Source organism: Cherax quadricarinatus, chromosome 69 (genome assembly GCF_038502225.1).
Source record: "Cherax quadricarinatus isolate ZL_2023a chromosome 69, ASM3850222v1, whole genome shotgun sequence".
Taxonomy (NCBI): domain Eukaryota; kingdom Metazoa; phylum Arthropoda; class Malacostraca; order Decapoda; family Parastacidae; genus Cherax; species Cherax quadricarinatus.
The window spans coordinates 4824303-4840690 of record NC_091360.1 but is presented as its reverse complement, the minus strand read 5'-3'; the positions used below and the strand labels follow the sequence as shown (position 1 = coordinate 4840690).

Below are 16388 nucleotides of genomic sequence, written 5' to 3'. Positions count from 1 at the left end.
ACCTACCTGCCTACCTACCTACGTACCAACATACCTATCTACCTACCTACCTACCTGCCGACCTACCACCCAACCTACCTATTAATCTACCTGTCTACCTACCGACCTACCTACCTAACTACCTACCACCCAACCTACCTATTTATTTACCTACCTACCTACCTACTTATCTACCGACCAACCTACCTACCTAACTACCTACCTACCTATCTACCAATTAACCTACCACCCACTCTACCTACCGACTATATATCTCTCAGAACTCTCACACTCACCCATGTACCCAGATCTGAGGCAGCTACATCACACACACTGATACTCTGCAAGTGGAAACTTCAGTAATGTTCCTTGTTTTGCGTTTATCCCGCTTTACCTACATAGATTGTTTTCTATCTCTGCTTCTGTAGTTATATTATAGCATGCAGACTCTTACTCTGTCTTCAGTTCATCCTCTCTCTCTCTCTCTCTCTCTCTCTCTCTCTCTCTCTCTCTCTCTCTCTATCTATCTATCTATCTATCTATCTATCTATCTATCTATCTATCTATCTCTCTTGCCTTGTGTTAGATACGTTTTCAGTTTGCTGTTTTTTTACACTACGGTACGTTTGTTGGGTAGATGATGCGATTCTTGACCTGATTCTGTCTGTAGTTGCGTTTTAGTTCGTTTGTTTTGCTTAATTATTTTTTTTGCGATGTTTTCTTTTGTTGCACAACTCAAAATTTATTGTGTCTATCTGTCTGTCTGTATATGTCTGTCTCTCTCTCTGTCTCTCACTCTCACTCTCTCTCTCTCTCTGTCTCTCTCTCTTCCTCCCTCCTTTATCTTTCTCATTAAGTCCCCCAATACTATGCATGTTCAACTTATAAAATCCTTTATATTTTCAACTTTCTATAATTTATCTTTTCAGATCTTTGTTATTCAGCAAACCCATAACAAAAAAAAATAAAAATTGCTTGTTCTTGTTTTTGTCTTATATATCAGCTTACAAATTTTGCTAAAGAAAAGGATGTCATCCTATTTTCTTTATCCTTCACATGGAAACCTAGAAACACCTATGAAAAACAAGAAAGGTCTATTTACACACAGAGAGGTGTGATGGTGATTTTTTTTTCTCTAGGAAACAGGACACATGTCTTATACAGATAAAAATCCCGTCAGTGGTTAATTGTCCTCTGGTCTGCCTAAATGGTGTAGTTCTCTGTGTATATACACTTAGAGGAGTGTACCTCTCGGTGTGTATACTGTGAGAGATCTGTATCTCTCAGTGTGTATGCAATGGGAGATGTGTATGTCTTAGTGTCTATTCGGTGAGAGATGTGTATCTCTTGGTGTATATACAATGAAAGGTGAACATCGGCATATATGCATCGAGAAGTGTGTATCAGTGTATACACACTGAAGGATATATATCAGCGTATATACACTGAAAGGTGCGAATATCTCAGTGTATGTACACTGAAAGGTTTGTGTCTCGGTGTATATACAACGAAAAGTTTATCTTTCTGTGTATTTAAATTGATAGGTGTCTATTTCATTGAATATTTACTGAGAAATGTACATCGCTCTGTGGATGTACACTAGTGGATATACATTTTTCTGTGTTTACAAATAAGAGATGCGTATCTCTGTGCATATACACTATGAGAAATGTTTCTTTCTGTTTATATACACTGGTAATAGAAATTAATCCGTATTGTAATGAGTAAATACATGCATTGACCCATATGGGTTTAGCGATTTTGAGAATATAATAATAACCATAGGAATTATAGGATCCTTAACATTAATGGAGCTCAGAATTCCACATGTCATCAAAGGGTGAACCTAACAAAGGAACCTCATTCAACAAGATGGGTGCACCTTTGGACGCGTCATTTCTGGTCACAGAACATAAATCTGAGAAATAGTATTATCATTATTTTTAACCAGATATTCTAAGCCCGTGCGGATTATTCAGTGCGGGAAGTGATGGAGGCTCGATACTCCGTCCACTAATAGTGGCCCAGTCATTTTGGGATATAGCACGAAAACTTGGAGCATTGCTTTGAATACACTCCTATGTAACTTTGAAGAGGATAAAAAATCGAAGTTGCTTTTAAATCATTGATGTGGAATTAATTAATAGTCATTGTTTACACGAACGCACAGTGCTAGTCTGGTATCTAACTATATATATATATATAGATATATATATATATACATATATATATATATATATATATATATATATATATATATATATATATATATATATATATATATATATATACATATATACAAACCACGGGGGATGGAAATCTTCAGCTCAAGATCTTCTAAGGAAACTTCCTCTCATTCCACTTGTTGCTGCTCTTGCTTCATAACTTAATTAATGATGATCCACCAGGATATATGAAAGATCTTGAGCCGCAGATTTCCTAACCAAACATCCACAAAATTATAATTTACAAATAAAACTTAAATTGCTCAATGAAAACTGATAAACATACAATCCATAAATCAGTCATAATCCCTACACAAAACAAAATTGAAAAAAAAATCTACATTTCTTTATTAATTTTTACCCAAAAATTTATGAACACACAAGATAGGTACCAAGTGACCATGTGGCAATTGATTAAAAATAATGAGAAGAAAACTTAATTTCAAAATTAATGTACAGTTCTATTTCCTGTACTTACCTTCTCTCCCTCCCTTCTCCACCATCTTTGTACTGAAGTGCACATGTTACAAACCTGTAAATACACATTTCCCAACTATTCTTTCTTCCCTCTTCCACCCATCATCCACCCATTTCATCTAGCCGGGTACCCAACTTCTTTTGTCATGGCATAAGAAACCCAAATTACAAACCAAAAGTAAGATTTTATTCGAAATATGCTCAGTGAATTTGTCAGACCAAAATCATTGTAGCCAAATATTGGAATCACTGGTGAGGCAATAGAGTTGTGAACAAATGGAACAAACTGTCACCTTTGGTTATTGAAGCGAGAACTTCTTTTGAATCTCAGAACAATTCAGTTTAGAGTAATATTTAAAGAGATATTACAAAAAGGTCAAGGTGTGGTGCACTAGGTTGTTCGAATATGAGGGACTAGCTCACAACAACCACCCCACAACAATATGAGGGACTAGCTCACAACGACCACCCCACAACAATATGAGGGACTAGCTCACAACGACCACCCCACAACACTATGAGGAACTAGCTCACAACGACCACCCCACAACACTATGAGGGACTAGCTCACAACGACCACCCCACAACACTATGAGGGACTAGCTCACAACGACCACCCCACAACAATATGAGGGACTAGCTCACAACGACCACCCCACAACACTATGAGGGACTAGCTCACAACGACCATCCCACAACAATATGAGGGACTAGCTCACAACGACCACCCCACAACAATATGAGGGACTAGCTCACAACGACCACCCCACAACAATATGAGGGACTAGCTCACAACGACCACCCCACAACAATATGAGGGACTAGCTCACAACGACCACCCCACTACAATATGAGGGACTAGCTCACAACGACCACCCCACAACAATGTGAGGGACTAGCTCACAATGACCACCCCACAACAATTTGAGGGACTAGCTCACAACGACCACCCCACAACAATATGAGGGACTAGCTCACAATGACCACCCCACAACAATATGAGGGACTAGCTCACAACGACCACCCCACTACAATATGAGGGACTAGCTCACAACGACCACCCCACAACAATATGAGGGACCAGCTCACAACGATCACCCCACAACAATAAGAGGGATTAGCTCACAACGACAACCCCACAACAATATGAGGGACCAGCTCACAACGACCACCCCACAACAATATGAGGGACTAGCTCACAACGACCACCCCACTACAATATGAGGGACTAGCTCACAACGACCACCCCACAACAATCTGAGGGACTAGCTCACAATGACCACCCCACAACAATCTGAGGGACTAGCTCACAACGACCACCCCACAACAATATGAGGGACTAGCTCACAATGACCACCCCACAACAATATGAGGGACTAGCTCACAACGACCACCCCACTACAATATGAGGGACTAGCTCACAACGACCACCCCACAACAATATGAGGGACCAGCTCACAACGATCACCCCACAACAATAAGAGGGATTAGCTCACAACGACCACCCCACAACAATATGAGGGACCAGCTCACAACGACCACCCCACAACAATATGAGGTACTAGCTCACAACGACCACCCCACAACAATATGAGGGACTAGCTCACAACGACTACCCCACAATAATATGAGGAACCAGCTCACAACGACCACCCCACAACTATATGAGGGACTAGCTCACAACGACCACATCGCAACAATATGAGGGACTAGCTCACAACGACCACCCCACAACAATATGAGGGACTAGCTAACAACGACCACCCCACAACAATATGAGGGACTAGCTCACAACGACCACCCCACAACAATATGAGGGACTAGCTCACAACGACCACCCCACAACAATATGAGGGACTAGCTCACAACGACCACCCCACAACAATATGAGGGACTAGCTCACAACGACCACCCCACAACAATATGAGGGACTAGCTCACAACGACCACCCTACAACAATATGAGGGACTAGCTCACAACGACCACCCCACAACAATATGAGGGACTAGCTCACAACGACCACCCCACAACAATATGAGGGACTAGTTCACAACGACCACCCCACAACAATATGAGGGACTAGCTCACAACGACCACCCCACAACAATATGAGGGACTAGCTCACAACGACCACCCCACAACAATATGAGGGACTAGCTCACAACGACCACCCCACAACAATATGAGGGACTAGCTCACAACGACCACCCCACAACAATATGAGGGACTAGCTCACAACGACCACCCCACAACAATATGAGGGACTAGCTCACAACGACCACCCTACAACAATATGAGGGACTAGCTCACAACGACCACCCCACAACAATATGAGGGACTAGCTCACAACGACCACCCCACAACAATATGAGGGACTAGCTCACAACGACCACCCCACAACAATATGAGGGACTAGCTCACAACGACCACCCCACAACAATATGAGGGACTAGCTCACAACGACCACCCCACAACAATATGAGGGACTAGCTCACAACGACCACCCCACAACAATATGAGGGACTAGCTCACAACGACCACCCCACAACAATATGAGGGACCAGCTCACAACGACCACCCCACAACAATATGAGGGACCAGCTCACAACGACCACCCCACAACAATATGAGAGACCAGCTCACAACGACCACTCCACAACAATATGAGAGACCAGCTCACAGCGACCACCCCACAAAAATATGAGAGACCAGCTCACAACGACCACCCCACAACAATATGAGAGACCAGCTCACAACGACCACCCCACAAAAATATGAGAGACCAGCTCACAACGACCACCCCACAACAATAACACAAGAGCGAATTTTTACCCCATATAGCGATTTCCTTTACGAAATAGAGTCATCCCATACAAGCAAATTCACACAAAGCTAAAACACATAAACTCGAGTAAAATGGTAGCACAAACACTAATATTATTATTATTATTATTGCGAGACTTCACCTACAAGAGACGCTATTATTAAGTGTTTGATAAAGCCTGTTTAACGAGAAAGCTTTTTAAGAAATTCTTCAATTGCTACCTGTTTTTTGAAACCCTCGTTGGCTCACAGATACACTCTAAATCCAACATATTCATGTATTGCTCTATGTCTGTAAAAGTGTCTATCGTCATCATTCTCTGCGCACTTTGTATATATTCTGTGCAGTATATCTCTTGATGTGCATGAACTTAGAAAACCAAGATATATATATATATATATATATATATATATATATATATATATATATATATATATATATATATATATATATATATATATATATATATATATATATATATATATATATATATATATATATATACACTTGGAATGGCGTAAATATCTCAGTAAATATGTGCTGAGAGTTTACTCTATTCCAAATTTATTGAGATTTAAAGTATTTTCGGCAAATGGTGTTTAGGTGGCATGTTGCCTTAATGACCTTAAGGCAGTAGATAGATTTTAAACCCTGTAAAATAACCAAGCTTATAAATACTGAGAAGTGTGTACCTCTCAATAAAAATATAATGAGAGATTTACATCTCTAATTGCAGCTCTCATTGTATATATACATCGATAAATGCACACATATCAGTGTAGATACACTCAAAGGTGTATATCTCTCATTTTATGTACACAGAGAGGTGTGTATCTCTCAGTCAATATACACCCAATAAACCAGTTAACCTATCGCTTTTGTCATGCACCTAAATCTATATCTTTCTGTTATAAATAGTAAACAACACTGACAAGTTGATGAATGAGACATGTGCAGCACTTAGGTGTCTTCATCAGTGAAGATAAATAGGTGCTGCACATGTCTCTCTTCCTTCCGGTAATATTTATATTTATATATGTTTACCTACCTTAACCTGGCTTATATTAATTTAATCTAATAAAAAATAAACACTTTTTGGGGGGAAAGAAATTGGAAAAGTTTAAAAATTGACGTTGAGCAAAATATTAATAAATTAGATCCAATTTTCGTATAAAAATTATACATTTTTTAATTTCGCTTCTACTACATAATTTTTTTCATGTTTATGTTTTAATTAATTATAATTTTTTTACTGAAATAATGCAAATTAAATAAACGATATAAAATATAAATAATTATTCTTTTATTCATAAGGAAGTATAAACCCATAAGGGTTATGTAGAGCCTTTCATGATTTTAGGGGTAGCATGGCTTTCTGTCTTAATCCAAGGAATTGGAGCTACGGTCTCTTTCATCTCTCCAACGTGATTACTACATATTAATCTGGTGGGATTCGCGTTTCCCCAGTAATAATAATAATAATAATAATAATAATAATAATAATAATAATAATAATAATAATAATAATAATCTGCTACTAAGGCTTACATTAAGTTTACAAAAAACACATTTGTTTAAATTTCCTAATAAATACAAGGATGTAAACTACAACCATGGATTTTAAACGTTTTAGCGAGGAGGAGGCTGAAAGCTGTGGAGATTTCGTGTTGGAAAACAATGTGTGGTGTGAAGAGAATTTGAAACATGAAGACTAGAAGGTCTGGTGTTACTAAAGTTGTAGACGAGACGGCATTTAGAGTTGATGGAGCAGAATAGGATGACCCGAGAAAGTGCTGATGTGGAAGGAAGCAAGGTTAGGTAGAAAGATTCGAGGGTAGTAGATAATAGAAGCTCTGAGCGCTAGGGGTTGGTATATTCAGTTTGAGAGAGCTTCTTAGATGGCAATGAGTGAAGACAAGTTCATTTTATGGCTAGACGAGCAATTGGAGTGTGAGCAAGGTAACATTTACGAAGGTACTCAGGGAAATCAATTTGCCGGACTTGAGTCCTGGAGGTGGGAAGCATAGTGCCTGTGCTCTGTAAAACGGCTGGGGATGTTATAGTCCTGGAGGTGGGAAGCACAGTGCTTGCGCTCTGTAAGACAAGTGGGGATGTTATAGTCCTGGAGGTGGGAAATACAGTGCCTGCACTCTTTAAGACGGCTGGGGATGCTATAGTCCTGTACGTGGGAAGCACAGTGCCTGCACTCCACACGTAATGTGAAGGTACAAGCTGGCATTAAGTTTATTTATATGTAGTAATTTAAATTCCCTAAGACTAGGCAGGTTAAATCATACCACGGGCGGGGATAGAACCCGTCATCAGAGACTCATAAAACTCCGTGGTATGGTTTGTTTGCAATCGTGTCATTACGATTTCGTGAGTCATGACTAGGCAGGTTGTTTAACCCCAAGGAGCCAGGACTTTTATTTACATTACGCAGTAAAAGATGTAACAATCATACCGAACTGAATGAATCATGCTGAGATGAATGACTCATATTGAACTGAATGAATCATACTGAACTGAATGACTCATACTGAACTGAATGAATCATACTGAACTGAATGACTCATATTGAACTGAATGAATCATGCTAAACTGATTGAATTATACTGAACTGAATGAATCATACCGAATTGAATGAATCATGCTGAGATGAATGACTCATATTGAACTGAATGAATCATACTGAACTGAATGAATTATACTGAACTGAATGAATCATAATGAACTGAATGAATCATTCTGAACTGAATGAATCATTCTGAACTGAATGACTCATACTGAACTGAATGAATCATACTGAACTGAATGAATCATACTGAACTGAATGACTCATACTGAACTGAATGAATCATACTGAACTGAATGAATCATTCTGAACTGAATGACTCATACTGAACTGAATGAATCATTCTGAACTGAATGAATCATTCTGAACTGAATGAATCATACTGAACTGAATGAATCATACTGAACTGAATGAATCATACTGAACCGAATGAATCATTCTGAACTGAATGACTCATACTGAACTGAATGAATCATACTGAACTGAATGAATCATACTGAACTGAATGAATCATACTGAACTGAATGAATCATTCTGAACTGAATGAATCATTCTGAACTGAATGAATCATTCTGAACTGAATGAATCATTCTGAACTGAATGAATCATACTGAACTGAATGAAACATGCTGAACTGAATGACTCATACTGAAGTGAATGAATCATTCTGAACTGAATGACTCATACTGAAGTGAATGAATCATTCTGAACTGAATGAATCATACTGAACTGAATGAATCATGCTGAACGTATTTATTTTTTTATATCTGCCAGCATATTAAAAATCGTAAATAAATGGAGCGAATGAAAATACAACAAAGTAATACAGTTTGAAAATACAAGTTACAACACAGAGGCCGAAACGTTTCACTAGTAAGACACAGCAAGGAGGAGAAACTTCCAACGACGTTTCGGTCCTTTCTGAACCGTTATCATGTCGGACCGAAACAGCGTCTGGAAATTTTCTCTCTCAACACTTAAACGAGTGAAACAGAGAACAGGTTGGTTTTTACCCTCCCTTCCCTTGGATCAAACCTAACTGCCTCCAGTTTCTTAGGCGCTCTGTGACCCCGTCCGTACCGGTTTACCGATTATACTTTTTTTCTTTGAAAAGAAGCGTTAAACCCTCATGACTAAAAACCTCACGGAAAAAATTAAGGGGACAGGGGGAAGGAAAAGAAAAATCTGGTCACAGATTCCAAGGACCGAGTTCTTGCCTCGTATTGAGCGCTAAACCCACGTGGGCCGTGTTCTGCCTCATCTGCTGAAAAGGATCGCTGGCTGAGGCACACTCAGGGAGTGTCGATCCGAAGATCTCGAGTGTCATCTCCATTTCTTCGGATTGTATCTGACTGCCTACTATTTCACCCCTACGAGCTTAGCGCTTCCCTCTAAATTATTTACATAAAAACAATAATTTTGGATGATAATAACAGTAATATTAGTATTAATATTATTGTTAATAAAATAATAATAACAATAATACTACGTGGGGAAATGGAAAAGAATTCTTCCTCCGTAAGCCATGTGTGTCGTAATAATAATAATAATAATAATAATAATAATAATAATAATAATAATAATAATAATAATAATAATAATAATAATAATAATAATAATTTAACTATATTATATTTTTCTGATTAAATAGATCCACAGTTCTTAGTGAGTCTTAACGACACTTCAAGAATCGAATCCATACACTTGCAATATATATATATAAAATATATATATATATATATATATATATATATATATATATATATATATATAGATATATATATATATATATATATATATATATATATATATATATATATATATATATGCAAAACAACCACTCTGAAAGAATAGAGAAATTCCAAGCGCTTTCGTGACTACTCACATTATCAAGGAACTATGAAAGTAAAGCATCCAAGGAAGCTATATAAGGGGTCTGGCCAACACCTCACTATAACCGTTGTGGGATCGGATAGTGAGGTGTTGGCCAGACCCCTTATATAGCTTCCTTGGATACTTTACTTTCATAGTTCCTTGATAATGTGAGTAGTCACGAAAGCGCTTGGAATTTCTCTACTCTTTCAGAGTGGTTGTTTTGCATATATATATATATATATATATATATATATATATATATATATATATATATATATATATATATATATATATATATATATATATATATATACCTAAAGATATGCATGAAGATTATAGGCCTTCTATCCCAATTAATCAATCAAACATATTATAGGTATATATTATTGATATATTCTAGCAGCAACATAAAGACATATATCAGCAATAGCTAGTATATATATTACAGCATATATATTAGCATATATATATTATAGATATGATTATAGTAACCGATATATATGTATATATCACAACTGTAACTAGTATAGATATTACAGCAGTAACTAGTATAGATATTACAACAGAAACTAGCATAGACATTGCAACAGTAACTATTATAGATATTATAACAGTAACTAGCGTAGATATTACAACAGTAACTAGTATAGGTATTACAACAGTAACTAGTACAGATATTACAACAGTAACTAGTACAGATATTACAACAGCAACTAGTATAGATGTTACAACAGTAACTAGTTTAGATATTATAATAGTAACTAGTATATATATTATAACAGTAACTAGTATAGTTGTTACAACAGTAACTAGTATAGATATTATAACAGTAACTAGTATAGTTGTTACAACAGTAACTAGTATATATATTATAACAGTAACTAGTATAGTTGTTACAACAGTAACTAGTATAGATATTATAACAGTAACTAGTATAGATATGATAACAGTAACTAGTATATATATTATAACAGTAACTAGTATAGATTTTACAACAGTAACTAGTATAGATGTTACAACAGTAACTAGTATAGATATTACAACAGTAACTAGCATAGATATTACAACAGTAACTAGTATAGATGTTACAACAGTAACTAGCATAAATATTACAACATTAACTAGCATAGATATTACAACAGTAACTAGTATAGATGTTACAACAGTAACTAGCATAGATATTACAACAGTAACTAGCATACACATTACAGCAGTAACTAGCACAGATATTACAACAGTAACTAGCATAGATATTACAACATTAACTAGCATAGATATTACAACAGTAACTAGCATACACATTACAGCAGTAACTAGCACAGATATTACAACAGTAACTAGCATAGATATTACAGCAGTAACTAGCATAGATATTACAACAGTAACTAGCATACACATTACAGCAGTAACTAGCACAGATATTACAACAGTAACTAGCATAGATATTACAACATTAACTACTATAGATATTGCAACATTATCTAGTATAGATATTACAACAGTAACTAGTATAGATATTACAACAGTAACTAGCATAGATATTACAACAGTAACTAGTATAGATATTACAACAGTAACTAGCATAGATATTACAACAGTAACTAGCATAGATATTACAACAGTAACTAGCATAGATATTACAACAGTAACTAGCATAGATATTACAACAGTAACTAGCATAGATATTACGACAGTAACTACTATAGATATTGCAACATTAACTAGTATAGATATTACAACAGTAACTAGCATAGATATTACAACAGTAACTAGTATAGATATTGCAACATTAACTAGTATAGATATTACAACATTAACTAGTATAGATATTACAACATTAACTACTATAGATATTGCAACATTAACTAGTATAGATATTACAACATTAACTAGTATAGATATTACAACATTAACTAGTATAGATATTACAACATTAACTACTATAGATATTACAACATTAACTAGTATAGATATTACAACATTAACTAGTATAGATATTACAACATTAACTAGTATAGATATTACAACATTAACTAGTATAGATATTACAACATTAACTAGCAAAAATATTACAACATTAACTACTATAGATATTACAACATTAACTAGTATAGATATTACAACATTAACTAGCAAAAATATTACAACATTAACTACTATAGATATTGCAACATTATCTAGTATAGATATTACAACAGTAACTAGTATAGATATTACAACACTAACTACTATAGATATTGCAACATTATCTAGTATAGATATTACAACACTAACTAGTATAGATATTACAACAGTAACTAGCATAGATATTACAACAGTAACTAGTATAGATATTACAACACTAACTAGTATAGATATTACAACAGTAACTAGTATAGATATTGCAACATTAACTAGTATAGATATTACACCATTAACTAATATAGATATTACAACATTAACTAGCAAAAATATTACAACATTAACTAGTATAGATATTACAACATTAACTAGTATAGATATTGCAACATTAACTAGTATAGATATTACACCATTAACTAGTATAGATATTACAACATTAACTAGCAAAAATATTACAACATTAACTAGTATAGATATTACAACATTAACTAGTATAGATAATACAGTAGTAACCAGTATATATATAATAAATTTTTAAGTATGATTTTTTTCTTATTATTATTGTCCATTTTAAATCATTGTCATTATAAAAAAATACATTCAGCTAGGAATGAGAAGAAGGAAAGGAAGAAAGTGAGAATGAAAGACAGAGAGAGAGAGAGAGAGAGAGAGAGAGAGAGAGAGAGAGAGAGAGAGAGAGAGAGACCATAGTTTCATTTTATCATATTAAATAATAATTTGGGGAGGAACCTTTAAATTCTATTGTTGCCTCTATAATTTCCTCATATTTTTTACTTTGCTTTATTCTTAAAGACTATATAAGCTCTCTCCTTCTTTACTTTTTTTTAGTATTCGAGTAATTTCCACTTTTCGTGAAACATTTAAAACAAAACAAATCTCTAAAACATTATCTTTTCTTCAAATGTATAATATATCTCAAAGTTTTCTTTTCAAACTTTTCAATATTATTCCTATATTCTTTAGTACAGAAACTATTTACTTTTCGAAAACATTACTTTTCATATTTCAAATTTTAAAACAATTATCAATGTTTTCATGTTTTTTTGTTTTAGTTTTATTCCTGTAGTTCTTATTATTACTATTATTGTTATTTTTATTATTGTAATTATTTGAAGAATTAGTTGTATCAGTATTATCCTTTTTGATTTCACTCGTAGTATTGGGCATATACACCGTAAATGTACACTCAGAGAGTTTCATACATAAGTAAATGTATATGCACAGTCAGATATTCTATTCTATATATATATATGTATATATATATATATATATATATATATATATATATATATATATATATATATATATATATATATATATATATATATATATTTATATATATATAAATATATATATATATATATATATATATATATATATATATATATATATATATATATATTTATATATATATATATATATATATATATATATATATATATATAGATAGATAGATAGATAGATAGATAGATATAATAAACGGCTATCAGTGAGTAAACAGAAGAACACACCCCCGGGGGCGGGAACCTTGGAGCTGGTAAGTTCAGGATCACGGTTCGAGGCCCCATTCATTTTTATGTTCATACAAACACACACACACACACACACACACACACACACACACACACACACACACACACACACACACACACACACACACACACACACACACACACACACACACACACACACACACTAATGTTAATGTCCAGTTGAAATTCTGCCTTCAGGACCCACGAGAAATCCATGTAGTGAATGACAAACAAAACACAAACTTTGAATACAAAATACCCGTAGCAGAGCATTTTTATTATTCAACGTTTTGCCCTAATAGTGCTTTATCAAGACTATTCAGTGGTAACGGAGAGCCTGAAATAATCCCATGTTCTGTTAAGTGGTGTTATTGGAATGCACAACAGCGGCTTCTAAACATTTTCTTTTATATTTGTCGTTTTTGTTCATGATAAAGCAAGGTACGTCTCAGTACGTGAGATATTAGATATGTTTCCGTCGTTTACTCAGGCTTCATTAAGATTGTGTGCCCTATAGGCTTATTTGTGGTCTGAAAGTCTAATTAAACCTCGAGAAGTTTAACTTGAAAATGGTATGGTTTAGACACCAACTGTATGAGTGTAAGGCAATGTGAACTGTCCATGATGATATCGCTGATGTTTCTTGGAGACAGCTAGTAAGACGATGTTGAACCTAGGCAGCGAGAAGACGATGATTTCAACATTAGGACCAATGGGAATGTGTCTGTATATCAATGGTAGAATATGCTGACTATCATGGGACTGAGACGTTTGTCAATCAGAGTCTTTATCAATTCTGCCTATCAATTCAAATATCAAGTCCATTGTGAACGAAACTTCTGTGATTGAAATTCCATAAACCACATATCGTATCTTATTCGCACATGTGTTTCTCCATGTTGGATTCAGTATGAGGATTGGAAAATGGCAGCGATGGATTCAGAGATGAAAGTATATTCTTCTTTGAGAAAGTTGCTGCTACAGATTCGGAGGGACCATAGAAAGTGTCCTGCTGAGATTAGTAGTGTACTCACCTATATGAGATTAGTAGTGTACTCACCTATAAGAGATTTCAAGTAAGTGAGCTTCAAGTCTCAATTATTGGCTCCGCCTATTCGCTTGCTAACAAACCACGGTACGGGTTGAGATTGAACTAACGGCGGGTGAGTCGTAAAACTCCTGATTCACTCTCTCCTTTCTTCGAGAGCATGTCCTACTTTTTCTTAAAGCTATGTTTGGATCCTGCTTCTGTGGCTGCAGAAGTATATCCCAGTGACCTGTCTCTCATCAACTTCCAGCTATGCTCTCGTGTTCCTATTTTCCGCCCTCTCAAAAAATCGTTCCCAATCTATCCAGTCAATTTCTCTCAGTAATTTGTTCGTAATTATCATATCACTCCTGGTCCTTCAGTCCTCTAATGTCATCAGATTTAGCTCCCTTAGTCTAACCTATCAGCTCATATTCTTAGCTCGAAGATAAGTCTCGTTACAGACTTCTGCTCTTCCTCCAGTATTGCATACTTCAGTACGAGCTTAACGTATGTCATACATAGTGTCGTGAACAGACATTTACGACACTATAAGCGGCTTAGGTTTCGTTACTTGGCTTCCTCTTCACGTTCAATTGAAGACGTCCTTATACACTGCTATTATCATCACACCAAAAAACGACACAATTAGGAGAAACTGTTTAAAAGAAATAGCAATCCAGTAACATCATAAAGCAGAATATCGGATTTTTCTGGGTTCCAAATCCATTTGCATATTTCCTATACTCTAAATAATACTTAAAAACAAGCACATTGCTCCATCAACCCACCAAAAATCCCCCTTTATATAGTATAATAGGCCTACTTACAGTACTCTTTGGCCCTCACTACTACTCAGCCTAATGCTCCACCTGACCAGGCTCTCCGGGACTATCATATAATGTTTAGGAACATAAACTATACTCTGATAAGACACTACACCTGCAGTATGCAAGGCAAAAACTAGTGTAATAAAATATAACCTGGCTCTGATTCGTGTGTTTTATATTGTGAGGTAACTAGACTGTTGTCTCACATTCTATGTTTGTGAGAAATGGGAGACTAGTGGTAATCCTGACAGCCATGCCTTGGTTTGAAACTTTCTTTCTTACAACACAGTGCAGTTAGTTTTCCAGTAAGACAACAGTCTAGGACCTCACAACCTCCCTACTTAGAAATAGTAATATACTTAAAGGGCAAAAAAAAAAAGATATTTTTACACTATTCTATAATATGATGTGTTCATGTTTTGGTGGGACTGATGACTGTCATTTTGCCATCAAAGAGCCCTAAGTGCCATTCATATCTGGTTAGTTACAACACATTTGAACAGAGGCAGTTTTCAATCCCACCCTGCAAATTTGTGTTACGCTCCCTGTTATATGTTAAAGATTTTTACCGCATGTTGTGCACCCATGTAGCAACCCCTGTGTACCTCTTGATTACACTCACCCACACCACGGTACACATATACACAGCCCAGTGACCCACTACAATCTTGGGACACCCTTCGCAGGTCAGTACTCCCACCCACAGCTCAGTATACCCACACACAACTCAGTACTCACAGCTAAAAACACCTACCCACAATCCACTATATCACGGCTCTGTACACCCACTCACAGCTCAGTGCACTTACCCACAGCTTAGTACGCTCTAAGCTCAGTATTCCTACCCGCATCCCAGTAAACCCACCCAGTGCTCAGTACACTCACAGCCCAGTACACTCACT

The 16388-nt window shown here is 35.7% G+C and overlaps 1 protein-coding gene across 7 annotated transcripts in view; it reads left to right on the top strand.

Moving 5' to 3' along the window:
* The window catches only part of LOC128701872 (gamma-aminobutyric acid receptor subunit beta), a 432036-nt gene that overhangs the window by 340727 nt on the left and 74921 nt on the right, over positions 1 to 16388 (top strand). The gene's annotated exons all lie outside the window — the stretch shown is intronic.